The 24165-nt window shown below is 52.5% G+C and overlaps 1 protein-coding gene across 2 annotated transcripts in view; it reads left to right on the plus strand.

Annotated features, from left to right (window-relative positions):
• The window catches only part of Adgrb2 (adhesion G protein-coupled receptor B2), a 65154-nt gene that overhangs the window by 3323 nt on the left and 37666 nt on the right, over positions 1 to 24165 (plus strand). The window contains exon 1 of one of the 2 annotated variants that reach the window (XM_006238934.3): positions 23849 to 23987. The exons of the other annotated variant lie outside the window; for it this stretch is intronic. The gene's annotated coding sequence lies outside the window, so the exon portion shown is untranslated. Of the gene's footprint in view, positions 1 to 23848; positions 23988 to 24165 lie in introns of those variants that run through there. 2 annotated transcript variants of the gene reach the window in all.

A 24165-nucleotide genomic window follows, 5' to 3' on the forward strand; every position in this document is an offset into this window, starting at 1 on the left:
GACAATATGCGGACCATACCTTGTCTTTGCCATTCCGACCGCTGTATATACGACTGCGCTCTGCTGGCAGTAGACCAGCTCCTTCCCTGTAGCCACCTGTGCTCCACAGGTGAGAGTTCCAGGGACAGGCTGAGAACCTGGCAGTGCCCGGCTGGCTTGCCTGTGGCCCACTCTAGGGGCCAATTAAGTCTCTATCCCTAGCTGTGCCGATTAACAGCTAATAAGGCAGCAAGCACCTGCAGCTACGGAGGCGAATTAAGAGCAACAGTCGGCATAATACACAACCCCATAAGTGAGCAATTAACAACCGGAGAAAGATTAATAGAAGCAATTATGTCCTACTCGGAGCTCTGTAAATACGACTGTCAACCACTGGGGAATTCAGTCCAGTCTCACCTGGCCCCACCCCAGCCGTAGCCTCTGCTGGCAGTGGAGACACTTGAGTTAGTCTGTAGAGGACTGGAGCCATCGACACACGGGGCACACCCAGATATCTACACAGGTATATACACCCAGGCACACAGAGAAATGACCCATAGGACATAGCTACACAGACATACCCCGACGGTAAAACTCACATTCCCTCAGATGGAGATGGAGGGACACAGACACATAGAAATCCTTCCAGAGAGACACATAGACTTGCAGGAAAATGGCCCCTGTGTCACAGAGAGACACTCCCATGTCACACAGACCTAGACATACACAGTATATGTGACATATAACAATCGAAACATAGACATATGAACACACGGCTTCATGCACGTGGCGTCATATTTGCACGCCGTGTTTGCCATCTCCTGATGGCCGTCTTAGTGAGAGCTAAGGCATGGGAGAAGTGAACTGAAGGTAGGAAGGGACCTGAGGAGACAGAGTGTGAATGAATATATGTGCAAGAGCGGTGCATGCTTATGTTTCTAAACGTTCACACATGCTGACGTGTGTGAACTTGTTATCAGTTTGTAGATATGCTCCAACATGTCAGCATGCATGCACCTGTATATTTACATTTATTTACATTATTAACCTATATTGGTGTATCATGATGTAAACATAGATTGTGTATTCTTTATGTGCTTGGGTCTGGTAGATCTGTGACTCTGTGTATGTGTGTGTGTGTGTGTGTGTGTGCATGCATACACATGACCTACACTCATTTCTGCATAAAGTACCATTGTACATAAGAGGGAATTTACATGGGACCTGTCTGTCTATAGGCTGAGTGTGGGGAGGATGCCTTGAGGAACCTAGGAACTCTTTCTGGTGATCCTTGAACCTGTGAAGCTGGAGTCCACCCCCTGGAAGTGGAGCTTGAGGAGAGTTAGGGATTCCTTAGGGGCTCCTTGGTTGACCTGGACTTCCTTATAGGATCTTTTAGAGCAGATGCTCTAAAGAAATGGACCTGAAGGTTCTATTGATTTGAAAGAAGTCCCATGGAAAACCCTCAGACTGGGAAGTTGAGGCAGGGGGATGATGTCTTAGTCAGTGTTACTATTGCTGTAATGAACATCATGGCCAAAAGCAAGTTGGGGAAGGAAAGGTTTCTTTGGGTTACACTTCCACATGAACTCACACAAGGCTGGAACCTGGAGGCAGGAGCTGATGCAGAGGCCATGGAGGAGGATGCTGACTGGCTTGCTCCCCATGGTTTGCTCAGCCTGCTTTCTTATAGAACCCAGGACCCCCAGCCCAGGGATGGATCCGCCCACAGTGGAATGGACCCTCCCACGTCGATCACTAATTGAGAAAATGACCTACAGCCAGACCTTATGGGGGCATTTTCTCAATTGAAGTTCTCTCATTTCAGATAACTCTAGCTTGTGTCAAACTGAACTACGATTAGCCATCACAGGTGGCAAGTTCAAGATCAGCCTAACCTACAGAGTGAGTTCTAGGCCAAAATTGCACAAACAAAACTACTATCCAAGGCTGGGAAGGTAGTTGAACTAGTCAGGTACTTGCTGTGCAGGCAATGGAAGCCTGAGTTCAACCTTCGGAACCCACAGTGCAAGAGAGGCAGCGGGAACCTGGAGGCCGGAGCATCCCTGGCCTCACGGGCTGGCCAGATTCACATAATCTGCAAGTCCCATGTTCCATTGAGTCACCCTGCCCTGTTTCAAAAACAAAACAAAACAAAAAGCAAAAACCAAAACGAACAGATCCTGGGAAACACGGACTAAGCTTGACCTCTGGCCTTGACACACACACACACACACACACACATACATACACATACACACATACATACACATGCATACACACACATACATACACACACATACACACATACACACACATACATACAAACATACACACATACATACACTCACATGCATACATACACATACATACACACATGCATACATACACACATACACACATGCACACACACATACATACACCATACACACATGCACACACACATACATGCACACACATACATGCACACACATACATATACACACACATACACACACTCATGCCCACACACACATACATACACATACATATATACACACACATACATACACACATACATATACACACATACACACATACATATACATACACAGATACATATACACACATATACACATACACACATACATACACATACACACACATACATACACACACATACACAGATACATACACATACACACACAACATACACACACATACACACACACACACACATACACACACACACCACTGGACACCTAACACTCACACAAACTAATATTGCATCCCCACCCCTAACTATCCACACCAAGTCTCCAATCTGGGACATACACCATCCTACACACAAATTCTATCGTGAAGGGATACAGGCCAATGTGTTAACATAGGAAGTCATGAATGTAGATGTTTGGAATGCTCCTCACAGGCACACCAGGACCTAACCACTCTGCCTTGGCTCTCTCACACATGGAATCACACACATAGGCCCACACACTGTCACTGTCTGAAGTGAGCCTAGGGCTAGACCTAGGAGCACAGAGGGTGTCCATTGGCAGGTCCCCCCACCTCCTTCACCCCCCCACTGGCCAGAGGGTGGAAGCCACCGGCTCCCAAGAGGGCTCTCCATCCCTGCTTGCTGACAGGCAGATGCACTGAGGCCTGGCTGTGCTACAGGGATGGGGTGGAAATAAGACTGACGTGGCCCGCCAGCCTCTCCGCCAGCCTCCATGCCCTACACCAGGATGGACAGTGAGTTGTCTCAGAGCCACCCCTACACTGAGGCCTGCAGGAGCTACAGGATACAAAAGCACCTCGGGCTTACATGGACACTCACTCCCACAGGACAGAGGGAAGAGCCATCTCCCAAAGCCAGGACTGGCTTGCAGATACCACAGGCAGCTCACTGCTCCCCTGCTGACCAGGGCCCTTGAAAGTCAACAGAAAGTCAGAGTGACATAGACCTGGCAACCCCACAAATCTACCACAAAACATCTGCCTGTCAGACTCTCCCATAGTCTCAGTTTTCATTCATTCATTCATTCATTCATTCATTCATCATTCATTCATTCGTCTTCTCACTTCTTCAGCCAATAAAGACATGAAGGAAACCATGACATTTAGTGACCCTGCTTTGCTGGATGCTGGCCTGGACATACAGAGTGGGTGAGGGGACCAGCAGGGATGAGTGGAAGGGTTATCCCAGACAGCTTCTTCCTCAGTTTCTTGAGATGAAAGAGGAGGGGCTGCTTCTGTAGCTGGAGGGGAAAGCACCGAATCCCAGGGTAATGGATAATAATAGCTGACACGACGCTCTCTCGCTCCGCTCATATGCGGTGCGAGGCAGGGTTCTAAGTGCTTTCCATGAATTAACTCAGTACATCGGTGCAGCAACCCACAGAGGCTGCTACTGTTATTAACCCCACTTGTGGTCACAGGGAGGTTAAGTAACTTGGCCAAGGTCAAACAGCTTGTCAGAGCCACCCCAAGTGTTTAGAACATTCCAAAGGAGGCCGCCAGTCCTCCAGCCCCTCCCCTATCCTGCGACTCCAGGGGCCTTCTCTGCGTGCCCACGGACACCTCTGCCTTTCAGTTCATGACTAGGTCCCCGTTCCTGCCAAATAGCTCCTCTTTGAGGTGGGGAGATGACCCCCCCACAAGCTCTATTGGCTGGCTTCTGGCAGTCTGGGGGGGGAGGTGGAAATCTGGGGTCCCAGGTTGAGGTTCAGGCTATTCAAGAGGGCTGGAGTCCCAGGGGACACAACCCTTTGATCCTGTGGACCTGTAACCTTTAACTCTAGCTGAAAAGAGCCCAAGTGGAGGCATCTGAAGTAGAGGACCCAGGGGAGAGACGTCTGTTGCTTGATCTCAGAGTCCTGGAGGTAGTTTATAGTGACTATCTGGGAGTGTGACCAGAGAGTCCCAGAGTGTAACCAGAGAGTCAGTCATGCTGCTGGAATTGATGGAGAGGGGCAGAAGTGGCTGAGTATTTCCTCCCCCATCTCAGCCCAGACCTTGCCAACTTCAAGCTACTTGCACCCAGGAAAATACTTTGGGTCCAGTTCCATGCTGGAAGCCACAGTGGGTCTCTGAAGGAGGACTTAGTTCCACATCTTGTCACCTTTCCTACTTCGCTCCTATTGCTCCTGCCCCCTGGGGGGTTAGGGAGGAAGTGGGGGTTCCCAGGGAGGATCAGCTGGAGACCCTCAGTGTCCCGGCAAAGCGTTGCCTCTGCTTCTCAGGGCCCCAGGATTCCTGCTCAGTCTCCAGAGGGTTTTTCACACAATTACCCAGGCCAGGAATTTCGATCCCTGGTGCCAGCGCGGCCCTTGTTATGCAAATGTAGGCAAATGAGATGCAAACAGAGCAGTCCCAGATTAACAGAGAAATCCCCAGCAGCTGGAGGAGTCACCGAAAAAGTCAGCTCGCTCCAGCTTCCCTGTAACCCCATGTCAGGCTTCACCCACCTGGATCCCCGAGGGCCACCATCCTATCCTTCTATCCTCTAGACCAGTGGTCCTCAACCTTCCCAAGGCCACGACCCTCTGATACAGTTCCTCACGCTGTGGTGACCCCAACCACAAAGTCGTTTCATTGCTACTCCATAACAAGTTATTGGCTGCCGTTATGAATTGTAATGTAAACACCTGTGCGTTCTGTTGGTTTGAGGCGACCCCTGTGAAAGAGGAGACCCCAAAGGGGTCTCAACTCACAGGCTGAGAACTGCTGCTCTGAAAGCTGTCTTCTCAGACATAGGAAGGGCTTCTACCCTTCCACCCTCTCTCCCCACATTTACCACATCGTGGCGGGAGTGGAAGTTAGTAGTGGTGTTTCCCAATCAATTTTGTTCATGTGGAAGAGGGAATCTCTCTCTCTCTCTCTCTCTCTCTCTCTCTCTCTCTCTCTCTCTCTCTCTCACACACACACACACACACTCACACAGGGTAGAAGAGTCCCTGCTAAGCACACACAAATACACTCATTCAGACCCAATTACACACAGCCTTGCCCACTGTACTGTATAAATCAGCCCAAGCCTTTGCCTCTTCCCTCCCCTGACACACTATAAATTAAGCCGCAGTCATTCACAGGCTACAGTGCAGTGGGTCATCTGCCTGTGTCCTCTCTCTGGGACCACAGGGTGAAAGGTACTCCCGATAGAAGGCCATTAGGCATGATGAAGACCAACCGGTAAGCAAAAGACCCCTCCCCGGGGCATGACCCTGGAGAAGGAGCCCAATGTGGGCAGTGCTTACCAGAGCCCTTGGAGGTTCTGGCTAGTGTCTGTGCTTGTGGGAACCTGGCCCCTGGCAGGCCCAACCAGTCCAGGCCCAACTTCTAAAAATAAGAGCCGAGGAGAGAAGCCTCTGGTTGGTTCTGTGGGAGCCTGTTGCCGTGGCAACCCTTCTCAGAGGCCTCCCTCCTGGCTGGGCTGCCCCGTTTGGCTTCAGGTCTCTGTGCCAGTCCCCCTGTGCTGGCCCCTCTGCCAACCAACCCTCTGTCCTGTCTTCCTTGGTGGGGGGAGCAGGTGTGGGGCGGGGGCGGTGCAAGCCAGAGGACCTTGGGAACCCTGACAGAGCACAATGGCCTGTGTGTGAGACCCAGGCTGGGTCTGCTTGTGTGGAGGCTATGTGACAGTGGGGTGTGTGACTGTGTGATGGCCTCTGTTGAGCTGTTCCCTGGGTGTGCGTCAAAGCCTGTGACTCGACTGTCAGAGTCCCTGTGGGTTTGACTGTGCTTTGTTTCTGAATCTGCACCCATGTGTGACAGGAGGTGTCTGTGTGCTGAGGGAGGGACGTGGCTGTGGCTTCCTGGGAATGTCCCTGCCCTGTCCCTTACCTTCTGGAGTTATGGGCGGACAGTATAAAGAAGGCTAGTGACTGGGAGTGAGCCAAGAGGTCAGAGGACATGGCGGGGGTTAGCTTCTCCTAGGACCTGCTATCAAATTGCACCTAAACTCCAAGTCTTGTCCAGGTGGGAGCACTGGGATATCCAAGCCTAGGAGTTAAGGAGAGTGTGTGTGTGTGTGTGTGTGTGTGTGTGTGTGTGTGTGTGTGTGTGTGTATGTGTGTCTGTCTGTCTGCTAATGTGCACTACAGTCAGTCACTGGTGCGGCTCCCCTCCCCCCGCCCACCTCTTCTCTCCAATCAATCACCAAGTCTTGTCAAATCTGTACAATCACTGTTCCAGCAATCCCCTCTCATTTTCCTCTCTGCTGCATGGTCAGACTAAGCCCACCCACTCTTACGGGATAGTCTGCTGCTCTAGAGGCATCTTGTGTCGCCACACCCATACATCCGTGTCCATTCTGCATCCCCACAAGACTCCTCCTCATTTGACTTCATATGCAAGGTCATTGGGCCTCCCCACACTAGATCCTTCCCCCACGTTCTTGCAACTTGAGCTACTAAGAGCTCCCAGGAGTGGTCGGGATGTCTCTGGTCTCTGTGCCTTTGCATATGACTTTCTCACCTAGAACATGGAATCTCTTCCTGTGCTAGTCTAGTCTCACTTTGGGACCCCAGGTAGACATTGCTTTTTGTTCCCAAGGTGGGCTTGTGATCTCTGGACATCCTGGCAGCCCTCTCTCCATACACAATGTCTCTATCTCTCTTTATGGGATTGAACCTGGGGCCTTGCACATGCTACCGCTGAGCTGTATTCCTGGGCCTATGTTTACCTTTTCTTTTGAGACATGGTTTTACTGAGTTGCTCAACCTGGTCTTGAAATCTAGGCATGACCTGCACTTTGAATCCTCCTACTTCAGCCTCCTGAGTAGCTGAGATTCCAGGCCTGGTTGTAGATTGCAGGGGTGTGTGTAGGTGTGTGTGTGTGTGTGTGTGTGTGTGTGTGTGTGTGTGTAGGTCAGAGGTGACATCAGGTATAGACTTTTCAATTTATTTATTTTTTAATGTGTATTGGTGTTTTGTCCTCATGTCTGTGTGAGGGTGTCAGATCTTGGAGCTACAGACAGTTGTGTTATAGACAGTTGTGAGCTGCCATGGGTGCTGGGATTTGAACCTGGGTCCTCTGAAACAGCAGTCAGTGCTTGTAACTGCTGAGTCATCTCTCTAGCCCTCAGGTGTCTTTTTAATGTCTCTCTCTCTATTTTTTTTCTTCTAATTTTATTTTATTTTTCTACTTTTTTTTTTTTTGATTCGAAGTCTTTTACTGACTTGGCAGGCTACCTGACCAGCAAGCCCCAGGCACTCTCCTGTCCGTGCTTCTTTTCTTTTAGGAATACAGGCATATACTGCTGCACAAAGCTTCTCACAGTGCATGCTTGGGTCTCGAACTCAGATCTTTGAGCTTGTACACCAAGCACTTTACTGACCACTGTCTCCCCAGCCTGCATGTATTTCTAGTAACATTTCTCCTGAACATCTGTAGATTTGAAGGAAAGATGAAAGTCTAGGTTGGAACAAAGAAATCACCAGTAATCCTGTCAGATCAACTGTGTTTATTTCTCTCAGACGGTCTACTCATTGATTACCTATTTTCTAGGCGCATCTGGTGCCTTCCCCTTCTCGAAGTTTTTTTCTTTCTTGCTTCATTTCTCTTATAGGGTGACCAGTCCCTCCCTCAGGTTGATTAACAATTCTTCAAGAACATGACTTTTAATGTTTGCACAATATTCTTCTATATGGATGGATCATAATTTATTTAACCAACCCTCTACCACTAGCCAGCTTGTCAGTTATAATTTTTCATGGTTATAAATAATAGCACTGAACATTGTCGTGCGTGGTTCTCTTGGTTCTCTCTTATTTATTTTTTTTTTAAACACCTCTGGTTACTTCTTAGATTGAGTCCCTAAAAGTAAACCAATGGGGTGAAAAAAACACTCTTGACACCAACTGCCTAGTGGCCTTCCAGGAAAGTGGTTCTAAACCCCTTCATCCGCAGAGCCTTGCTTCCTTCCGGAACTTGAGCTGTCATCAGCTCTGCAGCTGTCTTTAAACAACAAAACAAAGCAAAACAAAAACCTGTATTAATTTCAGTCGGAGGAAACAGGTATTGTGCTGTTGTTCTAATTTGCATTTCTTTGGCTCCTGGTGAGATGAGCCCTTTGTATGCCTTCCTAGCTGGCAACGCCACAGGAACTATAATTATATCTGTACTCCCGGCCTCTGCCACACCCTCCTCAGCTCGAGGACTGGAGTGGGAGGGGGACTGAGTTCCTGGATTACCTGGTAGACTGAAGTGACTGGGACTCTGTCACCAGCCTGGTCTTCCGGCTAGCTCAGCTCTGAGACTTAACCAGAGCTTGATCTCGGGCCTGGGTTTCCTTGTGTTGAGTGGGCTTGAATGTGGCCCAGTGTGGTGTAGGAAGGTGTGTGAGCAGCAGCTCACACCCCAGGGTGAGGAGACCACTTGTGCTAATATTCGTGGACACAGGCTACCCCAGTGAAGGACCAAGGGGGTAAGAATAGCTAGTTCCTCTCTTCCAGAGGCCTGCAGGTTCTCAGGGATCTGCGTCTTTGTGCTAGTGTTAAAATCAGCAAGCTTTGTGTGATGTGCAGTTTTTGGCCTATGCCTTTGGCTGGAAGGATTTAATTACTGTCTTCGGTGCCCATGGAACAGAGAAGGAGCACACCTCTCCCTGGGTGGCACAGCATCTCTTCAGGAGTTGGCCCTCTGCCACAGGAAACATCTTGGAGGCAAACCTCGGCCGGGGTGCCCTCACCCATTCTGGTTCAGGACATGTTCCAAGACAGACACGCACAATTTCTCTGCACATTACCAGCCTAATGATACTGTCGTTTGGAGTCTGGGAATGAGGAGAAATCGGCTTTTTCTCGGTAATTAACGTGAGTGATGGGCCCTGAGATGGCGCTGTAGCCCCCCCAAGTGAGAGAAAGAAGATCTCAGGAAAGTCAGCTGGGTCATCCCCCTGCCTCAAGGAAGGTCTGTGTTCCCGTGCTGACCTCTTCCTGGGCTCCCAGGGACTGAGCAGACCCCCTCCCCTATTATCCTTGGTTATTGGTCATTCCTCCAAGAATCACTAAACACTAAGCACTAAGACAGTCGAGAGTTTTCTCTTTACGGCTGTTACCCACAGTCCTTCACGCTGCAGTCCACATTCTGCCACTGCCTTCAGGGGGAACTGCCATTACTTTTGGGGGATCCTCAACTGTAGGGATTGTGTCTGTCTGTCTGCCTGTCTGTCTGCCGCGCCCACTCAATCTTCATATGTGTGCTGGGGACCTGAACTTGGGTGCTCAGAGTCCTCACACTTCCACGGCAAGTCCTTTATCTGCTGAGCCATCTCCCCAGGCCCTCCCTGTAGGGATTTTTTTTCCCTTCTGTATTTATTGAAGGCTGAAGTGAAAATGCCTGGGTGGGAGTGAGGGGAAGTCGCTCCTGCAGGCTTTGTGAGAATGTTCAGGAATAAGCTGAGGGGCCAGGGGCGGGGGCAGGGGTGGGCAGAGCTGGAAGGGGTTTGGGGCAGGGGTGGGCAGAGAGCTGAACGGTGACCCGGTGACCCGGCTCTGCTTTCTAAGAGAAACTTGACTTGTGACATTCTCTCTGGATCTCTGCCTCAGTGTCCCCACTGTCCTCGGGGGGACACCCTGAGACCCACTCATTGTCCTCTCTAGTCACTCTCTGTCCTCAATGCTGGGCCATTCAGGGGTGATAATGTCAGCTCCCCATGCTTTGTCCCTGAACAGCTCAACCCCAACTCCAGGGACCCGGGGAGCCCAATGCACACAGCTCAGCTACAAGTGACCAGGGTCCAGAAGAAGGCTTCTACAGGGAGCCCAGAGGAGAGAAGAGAGGAGCTTGGGGGAGGATATGGGGGAGCTGGAGGAGGGGCTAGGAAGCCTCTTTCTGACAAGCAAGGGCTGTTGGCAAGCAGCCTGGGCTCAGGGAGCAGCAAGGACTCAGAGAGGGGCATGAGCCTGGCCCAGTTTGTATGTGGCATTCCTGGAGCACAAGAGAGGGTGGGAGGAAGGATAAAGGGAAGTCTGGAAGTCCTCAGGGAGCAGCCGTGGAGGAGGGTAAGTCACCTAGCGGAGGGCAAAAGCTTGAAGTGTATTCTGACAGTTCTAGGGAACCACGGAGCCTTTAAACCAAAGGATATGGTTGAGTTTGGAAGCAAAGCGCTGGCTCAGAAGGGACATGGGTAAGAATCGGCGTGGGAGGGAGGGGCAGGGAAATGGCATGGCGAATGTGCTTGCCACAACCTGAGTTTGGATTCCCAGAACCTACATACAATGCCTGATGCCATAGTCCACGTTTGTAATTCCAGTACTCTAAATGGGCAAATGAGGGGTGGAGACAGATTTTCTGGAGTTCGCTGGCCAGCTAGCCTGGAGTATATGGCACAGCTACAGAAACAAGAGAGACCCTGCCTGGGTGAGGTGGGAAGTTGTCCTTTGACCTCCACATGCCACGTGTGTATTGTGATGTGTATGTGGGCACATGCACACATGTGCACACGTGCACACACACATGCATATGTGCACATGCACACAGACACACCCACACACATACATGTGCACACACACACATGCATACACACACCCATGCATAAACTCGAGCTCGCATACACACTCACTCCAGCGTGTAGTTGGGAAGCACATATATGGTCTGGGGGCTGGAAGAGGAGTGAGAAGCTTAGGGATGGGAGGAAGGGAGACTAGCCCATGCTCCATGAATCTGAAGATGGGCTACGTGATCGCTGGTGGTCCAAGATGAGCCTCAACTGCCTCTTCCTCCCTCTTGGAACCCTCAGTGGCTCCCATAGGCCTCCAAGAAAATGTCCCGTAACAATGGTCCTCATCTGTTTCTTTGTACTCCGCAAGTCTTGCTCCACTCCACCCTGTACTCTGGCCAACCGTCTTCCACACTTGGCTCATTTCAGCATCTAGGCTTTTGCCTGTATTAATTATTGTCTTCTCCCTCACCCCACCTCGGCCATCTTCCCTTCTGCCTCCCACCTCCTCCATGAAGCCCACCCCATCTGTTCAGTTCCTTTCTCTCTTATTGCAGGCCTGGGTAAACCATTGCAGCCACCATGAGCAGTTGCTCAAGGAACCTAAAAGAAGAGCTGAGTCGTTGGTTGGTTTGGGGTGGGACGTCAAGCTGCATCCTGCTGGGGTCCTCTAGGGCCAGGGTGGGGGGAGCAGTCTCATCTACTGCTATCTTTCTCCCCAGCCAATGGAGTTTTGTTATTGCTCCAAATTAGGCACCAGTTCGCCCGTGTAATTGTTTGCTAATTGGCATGAAATCCTAATGTAATTAGTTGGGCCCCTTATCGGGGAGCCTGGGGAGCCAGAGGCAGTGGGGGGCCTCAACAGCACGGAGGGTCTGAGAGGCAGGGGACATGTTTGAGAAAGGAGCTGCCACTGAGGCTGGGACAAAGAATGGTGGAAATGTCAGAATCTTAGAGGTGAAGGGGCTTTGGCAAGGCGAGCACGTGTCACCCATCTCACAGATGGGGAAACTGAGGGTGGGAAAAACTCCTGGGGGCGAGAAGAAGATCTGGATGTGACATCTGGCTTATTGGTCTATCGAAACCATTGCTGGAGGGGTCGGGGTGGTAAGGGCCGTGGATTTCTGGCACCTGTTTCCAAAGGTAGAGGAAGTGGATTGGGGGAGGGGACCCCACCCACTTTAATGTGCTGGCACAGAGCTCCGGTAAGATGTTTAGCATCCACAGCTGGAGGGACAGTTGGGCCCACGAAGCTCAGAGAGTTTCTCGCTGGGTTGTTGGTGAGAGACGGGTATTAAGAAGATGGGGCTGGAAGCCTGGCTTTCCTCCCTCCTGTGCCAAGCAGTGGATTCCCTGCCTAAACCCTAGGCTCCCTGCCCCTCCCTATCTCTCTGGAAAGGGTCTTGGAGAAAGTGCTGGAGCTTACTCCTCTTAGCCTGGCTTTGCTGCTTTTCAGCTTTTCAGCTTTTCTGGAGATGTGTGGAGAGCTAGCTCACTTCCCATTGGTAGTTTAAATTCTCTGTCCTGGGAGCAATGATGCCAGGAGAACTGGCGAATGCTACAGAGCAGAGCTCCCCAGCTCGGTCCGTGCCAGTCCCTGGACAGGTGCCAGCATCCCACAGAACCCGTCTGAACACGAGGACCTCTTCCTAGAGATCCCAACCACACCCTGGCCGGAAGGGCAGGCTTAGGTATCACCCCAAATCCCAACAGCAGGGGAAGCAGGTTCAGAGGTCACTTGGGAAATCCGGTCAGACCTCTTAGCTCGCAGTTGGACTCCCGGACTCTAAGGTTTGCTAACAGCTGAGCAGAGACTGTAGAGAGAGGATCCTGCTTCAGCTGGTGGGCAGATGGACTCTGATGGCCAGGGTGGGAGCAGCAGGCCCCTAGAAGGCCATCTAGAAAGGGGCCTGCTGTCAACAGCCTGGCCTACTCTTCCTCTCTCTCTCTCTCTCTCTCTCTCTCTCTCTCTCTCTCTCTCTCTCTCTCTCTCCTCTCTGACAGCAGCAGACAGACAGAGGCAGGGCTGGTCCCAGCGTTTTGGCTACATCGTCCTCACAGTTGACTCTCCTGCCTCTAGTCGCTCGTGTGCCCAAAGTTCTCCTCTGCAACGGTGCCCAGGAGGCCTTCCTCTCTAACTATTATCTTCCCTATCTCGGCCATTTCCTGGTCACTGTCTCTTCAATGTCCTGAAGGCGTCTCAATGCAGCAAGTCCAAAATAGAAAGATCGACTTCCCATAGCCTTTCCCCATTTGAGTAAATGACACACACCTCCCCAGGGCCTTTGCACCTGCAGTCTCCCCTATTTGGACAGCTCTTCCTCCCTCTCCTCCCTCAGGGGTCTGCTTAGATGTCACCTTCTCAGAGACAGCTCCCTTAGACACCTTCCCCAAGCAGGGCCCCTGTGCTCTGTCACTCAACCTACCGTATTCCTTTCCTTTGTCCTTGTCACACATACTCCTCCATGAGTCGACTCTACTCAGCCAGCTCTCCAGCCCCTTTTGTGTTTTGTTTTGAGACAGAGCCTCACTATGTGGCTCTGACTTCGACTCTCTGTGTAGACCAGTCAGGCATGGAACTCAGAGAGATCCACCTGCCTCTGCCTTCTGAATGCCGAGGTTAAAGGAGGGCACCCCACGCCCGGTTCCTACTTGTCTCTTAACACATTTTTATTTTCCTTTTTCTTTTCTTTTTTTCGGAGCTGGGGACCGAACCCAGGACCTTGCGCTTGCTAGGCAAGCGCTCTACCATTGAGCTAAATCCCCAACCCCTTATTTTCCTTTTTTATAATTCCTCTATCTGTGTGACGTATGCGAATGTATGCTCATATATATGTGTGGGAAGGCATGTGCTTGTGGATACATGCATATTCATATGCATGGAGAAGCCCAAGGCTGACATTCGGTGTCTTCTTGAACCATTCCTCCCTCCCCCACCCTTAGTCACTGAAGCAAGGTCTCTCGACTAAACCCAGAGCTGACAGAAGGCTAGACTGTTTAGCCAGCTCACTCCAGGGAGTCCGTGTCTCTGTCTTCCCTGAGCTGTAATCACAGGCAGGCTCTCTTGCCCACTGGGCATTTACCTGGGGATGGAGATCTGAATTCTACCCCTCACATTTGCAAGTGTTTCATTTACTGAGCCATCGACTGCGATTCTGTCCTGTCCGAAACCATTCATAGCTTTCCTTTAGTTGCAGAATAAAATCAACCTTGGGTTTTGCTCACAAGGCTCTCCCTGATGGATTTCCAGTTGAACCTTGCTTCATCTAGACTCCTCCAAATGCATGCGCACGCGCGCGTGCGCCCGCGCGCGCGCGCGCGCACACACACACACACACACACACACACACACACACACACACACACACAGGGCCTTTTGATCAGTGCTCCCTCGCTTCCATGGCCCTGCATTTACAAGTCTTCATGTAGGCCTGCTGGTTCTCAACCTTCCTAATGCTGCCACCTTTTAGTACAGTTCCTCCTGTCGTGGTGAGCCCCAACCATAGAATTATTTTTGTTGCTACTTTGTAACTGTAATTTTGCTACTGTTACGAATTGTAATGTAAATATTTTTTGAACATAAATGCTTGCCAAAGGAGTCACAACCCACAGGTTGAGATCCACTGATTAAGGCAATCAAAGTTGCTAGAGCAGAGAGCCTCAGGGCCAGCCCTGAGCTGAACCCTCCTGGAGCAGTGGCTCCCTCTTCTCAGAATGCTGCCTATCTGTCAGGGGAGGAGCCTTGAAGCTGTGGTTCCATCTCTAGGACCTCTCTTCTTGTACATGGTCATACTGATGTCCCTTCTTTGGGTTCAGCTAGGTCTCTTGGGGGCTCCTACATAGAGGCAGGAAGCAGCCTCTGTCCTTAACCTAGGACTAACTGTGGATTTGCACCTTATACAAATGGCTAGATTTGGAGTCTACCCTTGTTTGTGTCCTCTTGTTTGGGGTCCTCAAGGTTCAGCCAAAACACGACCGAAGAGAGGGGCCATCAAGTCACTAAAGGCTGCCCTATTCCCTGGGACTTTGAGCCTTGGCCCTCTTCTTCCTCAGAGACTCAGACTTGGGATGGGGAGGGTCAAATGGTTGGAGTGTATAGATTGTCCTTAGTCTTCTGGTGTGTGTCTGTGTGTGTGTGTGCGTGCGCGTGCGCGTGCGTGTATGTGTTTGTACTCTTGGGTATCTTAGACTTCTGTGAAGATAGTGCTTGGGGTCTGGGCACTGCTGTTTCTGTCTATGTAGTCCTTCCTGTGTTCTCTATGCAGAGTCTCCAGCATAGCCATAGTCAGCCAAGATCTCACAGCAGCAAAGGCCCATTGCCCAAGACAGATGAGCTACCCTCATGCCCTCAAGCCAGCAAGGTGGAGAAACTAGCTCCCGGGGCCCCTCCCACTAACAGCCCATCCTCTCCGGCTGTTGCCTCCCAAAAGCCTATTGAGTACATGGGTCATTGCTCAGCCCCTGGTGGAGGGGCAGGCCCAGGGCTGTGTCCCATTCAGTATCCAGAGAGGGCAGTGGGGAGTGTGGCACTGGCTGCTTCTCCCTCTTGTTCCAGTAATTCCATGGCCTTTGACTCCACTACAGTCACATAATCACTGGCACAAACACTTGAAGATACACACACACACACACACACAGTGACACAGAGACCAAACACACTGGAATAGGGATACATGCAAACACACCCATATCTACAGATATGTGCCAACATGAACTCAGGACCTGAAATAGACACATACAAAGGCCGACACACCCAAGTAGACCAAATGCCCAGGAATACCACTGACGCCAGACACACTTTCATGAGCATTAATTTGGCAACAGCCACAAGCTCTAAATCTTACTGTACTGACACATCGCCCTATGCAAACACTGACATAGGGTCACAGAGGAATAACCACAAAGTAGGTTTTCATCCAAACGCATAGCACATCTGCAGGTGCACGTCTGTGAGGACATCAGTGGAGAAGCTAACCGCCACGCCCACCCAGCTGTGCTTGGAGCCCAAGCTGCCTTTGAAATTCGAATGCCCACTCCCAGTCTCCACCCTGTGGCCTTGCTGGCAGCCCCAGCACCCTGCTGCCAAGCCACTAGCAGCTCAGAGCTCACTGTATCTGCCGGCTCTGAGTGAGTGGAGATTAAAATTTATTCCAGGGTAGATCCAGCCCTGCATTGTGTGTTGGCAGCCTCAGGGGTGGGTCCCTTTGTAAGCAGGAAGAGGTTTGGGACACCAGAGGAGAAGGTGTCAATCTTCTCCAAGGTATGACCTTGACCCAATCTGGTAGGCAGTGGCCTCAGAGTTCCCATAGACAAGGGACCTCTGGGTAGGGCAGGTGCAAAGTTAGCAGTGCCAGGCATGGTGGTTTCAGCTCCAGGGGGAGGGTGCTGCCCAGAGAATTATTCCACAGGTCCCTGAAGGTGAGACTCACAGGTCTTCCCTGCAGACATACACACACTTACTCACGTCCCAAAACTAGGCACCTGGAGGCACATACCAAATAGTGACATATATGGATCCCACCGGAAGCTGGAGACTTGCTGGCACCTTAAAGCGCACACAACTAGGCAGGGAAAGACTTATAGGGAGCCCCTTGCACACATCAGATCCCTGCCACACCCTGCCTCACCAAAGGCCAAACACACAAATACCGGCTAACACTGTTTTCATACCAGAGAGCACGTGTGCATGTGTGCATACAAACGCGTGTGCGCACGCGCGCGCGCGCACACACACACACACACACACACACACACACACACACACGGTGGGGGAGACAGGGAGACAGAGAGAGCGAGCGAGAGAGAGCAGGAGGGGGGGGGGGACAGGAAGGGGCTGTGAGCATCAGAGACAGGGATGCCAGTGAAGAGGCTCCCAGATTCTGGTCCAGGGAGGAATGGAGACCCCTCCCAGAAGGATGAGAACTCCAGGCGGGCCTGGAGGATTGGTCCATCTATTCATCTTGGCTGCCCTGGGTCTTTATCCGTGGGCTTTGTACCAAATGGCCTTGTGCCAAGCAGGACAGAATGGGCAGAACAGAGAGTGTGGTAACGCCCAGGGAGTTAGAAGCACCAGCTCATGCTGCCGACCCCCTCTGGGGCCAGACACCGTGGCAGATGCTTTTCATTTATTGTTAAAAAGAGCCCTTAGGCCTTCCCTAGAATCTCTATGGCCACCCAGTTTCACAGATGACCGACTGACAGAGTCAGACAAGACCCATGTCTCTGCCTCCTCCAGGGTTCCTGCAAGACCTTGCTTCAGCTCTGCCCTGTCCTCATCCTCCTTGTCACCTCCCCGAGAGGACAGACCAAGCACCAGCTGTGGAAAAACGATTTATTTCAGGATTAGAGTTGATCTTCCCATGAAGACCTGCTCCCTCAGGATAACAAACTTAGAGAGCTTGACTCCTGGTTCTGGATCTTACAAGAAGAAGCTGGCCACCAGAGTTTAGGGCAGGTGATTAGAGCTGTCAAGGACTGCTGAGAACACACCCCACCCACACCCCCCCAGGAGGACAGCCATCCCTTGGAGTATAGCTGTCACTGCTGGGTGAAGGAGTGGGCCTTCTACCTCACCATCCATGGTATAGTCTGCTCTAGGCTGGGGGTAAGGCCTATGGAAGGAATGGGGATGGAAAAGAAGTTCCTGAAGGTTATGGTCAGAGAGGGTGGGGCTCAGCGTGCCTGGCTAATCCGAATACCAGAGTGGGAGTGGGGCTTCGGGTACACGAGTGGGTGGTTGTGTGCGTCAGTGTGTGTGGGGGAGAGTCTGTGTGTGTGTGTGGCGTGCCTGGGTGCCGTCTTTGTGTGTGTCTGCCTAGGCTTTGTACGTCAGGAGCTTGGAACTTGCTGTGAGATCTCTGCTCTGTGTGTGTGTGTGTGTGTGTGTGTGTGTGTGTGTGTAAGAGATCACGCACGGTGGGTAGTATTTGCATGCATAACTCCTGTTCTGTTTGTGATTAAATATGGTAATAGAAGCATATACGTACAATGTTAGGGTTTGGATATCTATGCAGTGTCTGGGTGAATGTAATCTGTGTGGACAGGGCAGGCAGGGCTTGTGTGTAACTGGTGCTGTGTGCAGATGGACATGGTACTTCCTTGCATTCCGCACATGCCAGAAACAGTTGCCAGGGCCAATCCTTAAGGCCTGATGTAGGTAATTGTGGGATTGGACTAGAGGTAAGGGGAAAGTCATCAAGAGAATGTTTGGGGGGCTGGGGATTTAGCTCAGTGGTAGAGCGCTTACCTAGGAAGCGCAAGGCCCTGGGTTCGGTCCCCAGCTCCGAAAAAAAGAACCAAAAAAAAAAAAAAAAAAAAGAGAATGTTTGGGCTGTCTCCTTTGAGGAACCACGTCTGATCCCTGACCCCAGCCTAGAGCTATGGGTGGGGGCATAGATAAATAGATGGGTGTTCTCTAGAGCAGAAAAATGAGGGTGGGGGATTACATCATGAGTTGCATGTGTAGTTACATATGCAATTGTGAATCCCTGACTCTGGCGGTGTGGGATGGGGGTCCCCTGCCTATGTAGTCATAGGCATATGTGTTAGCACAGATCTGGAGGAAAGGATGGAGTGGTATTCTGCAGGGAAGAGGATCCAGATTTAGAAACCATACACACACACACACACACACACACACACACACACACACGCATGCACACACACATGCACACACACACATGCACACACATGCACACATGTGCACGTTCCCAAATACAATCACACTGGCAGCTCTCACATGACATGGGTTTCAACGGACCCATGGTTTCTTCCCGTGGTCTCAACCAATAGAGGTCCAGTTGATAGGTCTTTCCATTGTGGAGGACACTGGGAAGGGGTCACATTCAGGACCCGAATTCTGAGTCATCTCCATGCCCCCAGAATCCAGGCCAGCCCCTGGGCCTTGAGTAAACCTGAAAGGAGTCTTCAGTCACACAGATGAGCCCGCCTGGGCACAGCAACATGCTACACACCTTGTCCCTGACATCTCTATGGGTCTGGTAAGTCCAAGTAATTATTTCTAGTTTACAAAGGAAAAAGAACGAGCCTTAGGAGGCTCTAAGATCTAAACTCTGTCTAAAACCACACAGATAGTGATGGATGGAGGCTTCTTATGGCCCCAGACTCTTCTATTTTATCCTATGAGAAAGGGAGACGTTGTACGGCTGGTGATAATGGGTCAAGGGTCATAGGTCAAAAGCTCTAGCGGTGTCAGTTGTCTTGGCTCTCTTATCATTCAGCCACGCAGGGAGTATTTACTGAGGACCCTCCTGTGCCTAAGGTAGTGCTGGGTGCTAGGGGGCCAGCTGCGACTAGACAAAGTCCTGTCTTTGTGGAATTCACAGCTCCCAGTTGGTATGGAGGGAGATAGGGGATGTGCATACACAGGAAAAAGAAAGCACATTTTCAGAGTGATGAGCGCTACCAGGGCCCTGCAACTGAGGCACAGCATGGAGCGATGGGGGAGGGGTGACTTTAGAGGTGCAGCCAGGGAGGTAATACAGGAGCTGGTTAGAAGTGGTGCACCATGGGAGCTTCTAGGAAATAGTCTGGAGGTTTTCATGAACGATGAGGGGATCATGGGACCAGTTGGGGTCTAGGAGTTGTGGGGTAAGGAAACTGGGCAGGTCTGGAGAAGCTGACAGGGACGGGGACATTCATAGCTTGGGACTATAAGAAAAGGCATTGGGTTTAAATGGAAGAAAGGGTTCAGTTGACCCAGGAGCATGACCTGGTGTCAGAGAGGTAGGAGTAGGAAGCCAGAGGTCAGGTCTGAGAGTCTGCACACTGGGACCTTGTTGCTGGCAGAGATGCTGGGAAGAGTGAGTACACTGGGGCTACTTTTGGAGGAAGAGGAAGCCATGAACTTGCGGATACACTGGGTCCCCGTGTCTAGAAGAGAGCAGAGGCTCAAAACATACTTGCTGGGTGAACACTTTGAAAGGAAGCCTTCTTGGTATGAGGCCTTGCGATTACTCCCATGCACTGTCTCGTATGCATGCACGGTGACCACCCAGCACCCTAAAGGACTCTCTACCCTTGGGACCAGAGAAGGTACACACTGCTCAAATGGACTGTATATAACCAGGAATCGATCCTCTGGGAGGGTTTTGTGAGGGAATATCTACCCCCTCCCCCTTTCCCCAGTCAACACCAAGAAAATAGAAAACACCCAACCCATATTACCCAAGGCCCCTCAACCCATTTAGTTAGACACACAGGACTTCCTGCAGGTGCCTTTTACGACAGAGCCCTCTGGGACCTATGACCCTCCCCCCCGCCCCCATCATGGGGGTGTTACGAATGTGAGCATGTGAGCGCTGAGGAAGACGACTACGACTGACGACTGACGACGGCCGGCTGGGAGGAGATTGTTGAATGGGTTTGGATATTTTGGGGAATGTGGTGTGAGCTCCTTTCGGTGTCCCAGGTGGTTATGGGGTTGGAAAGACTTTGGTACCCTGGTCACAGGTGGCCCTGGATGGCCCTGGTGAGCAGGAACTGAGGGAACTGAGTGAGGGTCGCTCTAGGTCTCATCAGCTGAAAGGAAACCTGCCTAGGCTCTGGGCCAAATAAATCATTGGGAAGGGAAGAAGAACATTTTCTCATCTGTTTAAAGGGCAACCAAGCATAGCAGCTCTGGCCCAGCGGGAGGCGAGGCTGAGGCCAGGCGGGTGAGGCCAGGAAGTTCCCCTGCTTGACCCCCATCCTCTCATGAGCTGCCCCTCTGGCCTTGTCTTTGACAGTGTGCTGCCTCCCAGCCGGGATATTGGTGGTAGTTATTCTTAACAAAAATACTAATTAGTTGCAAATAAGATCATTATTGTAAAAGGCCCCTCCTCAGGGCCTAGCACTTGCTAATCCATACCTCAGGCCTTCCTAGACCCCAGGCAGAGAGACTGTTTATGCTCTTCGCCATTCCGTACATGAGAAAGCAGAGGCCCAGGAAGCAGGAAGGCTTTTCTCAAGGTCACCCAGCATAGCAGTAGGTCAGGGTAGGAGCCCCCTTACTGCCTCCATGTATGTATTTGGTCTCCTTCATCTCAGGCTCCAGAGCAGACCCACACAGGACACAAGAGCCGAGGTCACTGTCCTTTGCCTGGAGAGTAAGGATGCAGGGGGTGGCCCTTCACTCTGCTCAAGCCTTCTGGGCTTGAGCTCTGGATGGTGTCTCTTCCCAGGTTGTCTCAGCCTCAGGCTCCCTGGGTGTGTGGGGGTCCCTCCCGGGACTAAGATGCATTTTTCTCACCCCTGCCTGGGCTGTTCAGAGAAGTAATTTCTCTTCAACCAGCTGGATTTGAATATGGAAACAATTTGTAATTACTCCAAGTCCTCCTGGGCGGGCAAGCAAGCAGGCAGGCAGGCAGGCGGGTGGCATTATCACCAGAGTGAGTCTGGAAGGGCAGGGGCTCCTGGGAAAGCAGGTGGGGGAAGCCCTCATATAGGGAGGGCCTTCCCAACATCTGCCCTAGTCCAGACAGCTTCTGTACACCCCTGACAACTCCCGCTGTCTCTACCCAGTTTACCTAGCTTCTCTTTCCAAGGCTGCCCCTGTGAGTCCCTCATCACATCCCACCATTTCTATAGGGCAGGAGGTCAAGAAGTCAGGAGACTACCAAGGAACAGAGAAACAGATAAATAACTTCCCTGTCTCTCTGGAGGCCGCCCCTCCTGGCACCCCTTACCCAGCTGGATCTCTCAGAGCAGAGGAAGAGGGTAGCTTTAGAGATCCAGCTGCATCACATCTGTAAGAGACCTGCCTGTGTTTCTCTTGGTGCTGGGTCTCCAGCATGCAAATGATCCTGACTATTCCTAAAGAGGGAGCCAGGCTCCCTATAGGAGAGGAAGGGGCCAGAGCTCTGAAGGACAACCTTGTAGGGACTTCCAAGGATTGGTCCCTGCATCCTTGTGAGCAGTCCATGTCCTGATCACACTCCCCAGTCTTGTCTACCTCCTCAGGGCTCCCAACTCCAGCAACTCTGTTGCTTCTCACAGCAGGCAAGTGAGGAAGGAGCCCAGGATTTCCCACTGTGTCTGGTGGCTGCCAATGCCTTGCAGATGGCAAGGCCTGCCTGGCTCAACGCTCACAATGGTAGCTGAGCCTTCTAACCATGCCAGGGTATATTTGAAGATGCCTACCAAGAACCTAGGAGCTCTGCCTGCCAGTGCGAGGCCCAAGGCACTGGCCTTCTCAGGGCTCCCACAGGAAAAGGGAAGGTGTAAGCCCAGACCGCCCTCCTGCTTCACAAGGCCTCATAAATTCCCCTAAGGTGACAGACGAAATTCCTTCCTCACCCCTTATTACCTCCTTCCATTAAAGGATAATCTCTCCCAATCACTCACAACAAATGTCACCAGGACTGCTTTAGAGGGAGGGACAGAGGGAAGGGACAGGAGTTCTCTTTGCCTCTTCTGGGAAGAGGTGGGCTTTTCTCATCTTACTAGTCAGTAGGTGACAAAATTCGAGTTATCAGGGAAGGTGGAGTTAGCAATGAATGGGCAGTGGACCACCCTGTCGTTACAGCTCCGGCTCCTGCACATGTGTGAACCTTCCCAAGTATGCTCCAAAGAAGTCATTCCACCCTCATTGCAAAGCTGCCCCCTGCTGGCTTCTCTGCCCAGAGTCATCGGATTAACCTACTTGTTTTGGCTGCTGTGGTGTGTCCCCAGTCGGCCCACCTTCCTGGTGGCAACATGCCCAGGCCACAAACAGCCTGACCAGAGTCCTGAGCCATGAACATCTCTCCGGGTACCGCCTGAGCCATGTGGGCTTAGGCCCCACCCAACTGTTCCTGGGCACAGTGCCAGGATGGGGTGGGTCTGTGCATCTCTGTGGCTTCTACACAAACAGATGCAACATGGGGGCGCCCCTGGCACAGAGAAAGGCACTTGTGGGAGAAGAGACTCGGGAAAACATGTAACATACTGCACACGTGTAGCATCCCCGTGCCTAGGGACATACAATATCGCAGCGATTAACACCAGAATATGCAGTAAACATGCCACGCTGCGGGGGTATGTGTGTTGCTTCTACATACTAGTTACCCATAGCAGTCTACACACATGTGGCACCTGTGAGCTTCTACACATACAGTATTCTTAAGGCACACGGAAAAAGCAGCATGCATTCAGGACCTGAGCGCATGTCGATGCATATGTGCAGCATTTGCATGCACCCAGCCAGGCAATATTGCAGTGCACACGCAGGGCACCTGTATGCATATGTAAAGTTCAGTGCACGAGTGGCACCTGCATGCACGGGGACACGCAATATGCACTGCATATTGGGGAGGGGAGGATACGCTTTAGCCTTCACAGCTCGGGAGACCCTGGCTGCGCTAGACGCCACTGGCCTGGGGTATCGCTGGAGGGGTATCACGGATAGGCTCACTCTGCAGTCCAGGCGGTCACAGGCGGTCACAGGCAGGGTGGGGGCTTACCCCGGGTTTCTCCCGCGCCGGCGCCTGGGGCCCAGGGTGGGGAGGGGGGAGGGCGCGCTTGGCTCGCCTGGCGCTGCTCCCCCTTTAACAGGAGGCGGCGCGCGTCGCCCCCGCCCCCCCGCCCCTTCTCCCGCGGCTCCTCGCGCCCGGCCCGGCGCGCGCCCCCTCCCGGGCCCGGCCCGCGCAGGCGCCGCGTCCCGCCTCGGCCGTCACTCGGCCCGGCGCGCGCTGCGGGCAGCGGCCGGAGCGGCCGGAGGAATCCGGTTCGGTGGCAGCGGCGGCGCTGGGAGGCAGAGAGGAGGATGCGGCACCGGCGATTAGAGGCTGGGGCTGCGGCCGCCGCCCGCGAATAGGAGGCGGCGCGCGGCGCGGGCGGTGCTCGGGGCGGGGAGCGGGGGGCGGCGCGGCGAGGAGGCGGCGGCGGCGGCAGGAGCCCGCGCCCGGCCCGGCGCCCGCCCGCCCGCCCCGTGCAGCTCCGCGGCGCTTGCTCTGCACCCGCCGCTCGGCGGAGCGGGAGCCTCGGGCCTCGGCGCGGCTGCGGCGAGCTGCCCTGCGCCCGGCCCGGCCCCCGCCTTAGGGATGGCAAACTTGCGCCCCGCGGCCGCCTCCACCAGCGCCGGCCCCCGCTCCTGCTGCTGACGGCGCCCAGGTGAGTGCTCGGCCCCAGACCCCAGCCGGCCCCGCACCGAACCCCCGCGCGCGGTCCCGAGTGCCCGCACTCGGGGTGCTCCGTTAGCCCGTCTTGCTTAATTCTCCTCCGGCCCGAACAGAGTCTGTCCAGTGCTCACCCAGCCCCCGGCTTAGGAGGGACTCCCAAGCCCCGGTCC

The sequence above is a fragment of the Rattus norvegicus genome, chromosome 5 (assembly GCF_036323735.1).
Source record: "Rattus norvegicus strain BN/NHsdMcwi chromosome 5, GRCr8, whole genome shotgun sequence".
Classification (NCBI taxonomy): Eukaryota; Metazoa; Chordata; class Mammalia; order Rodentia; family Muridae; genus Rattus; species Rattus norvegicus.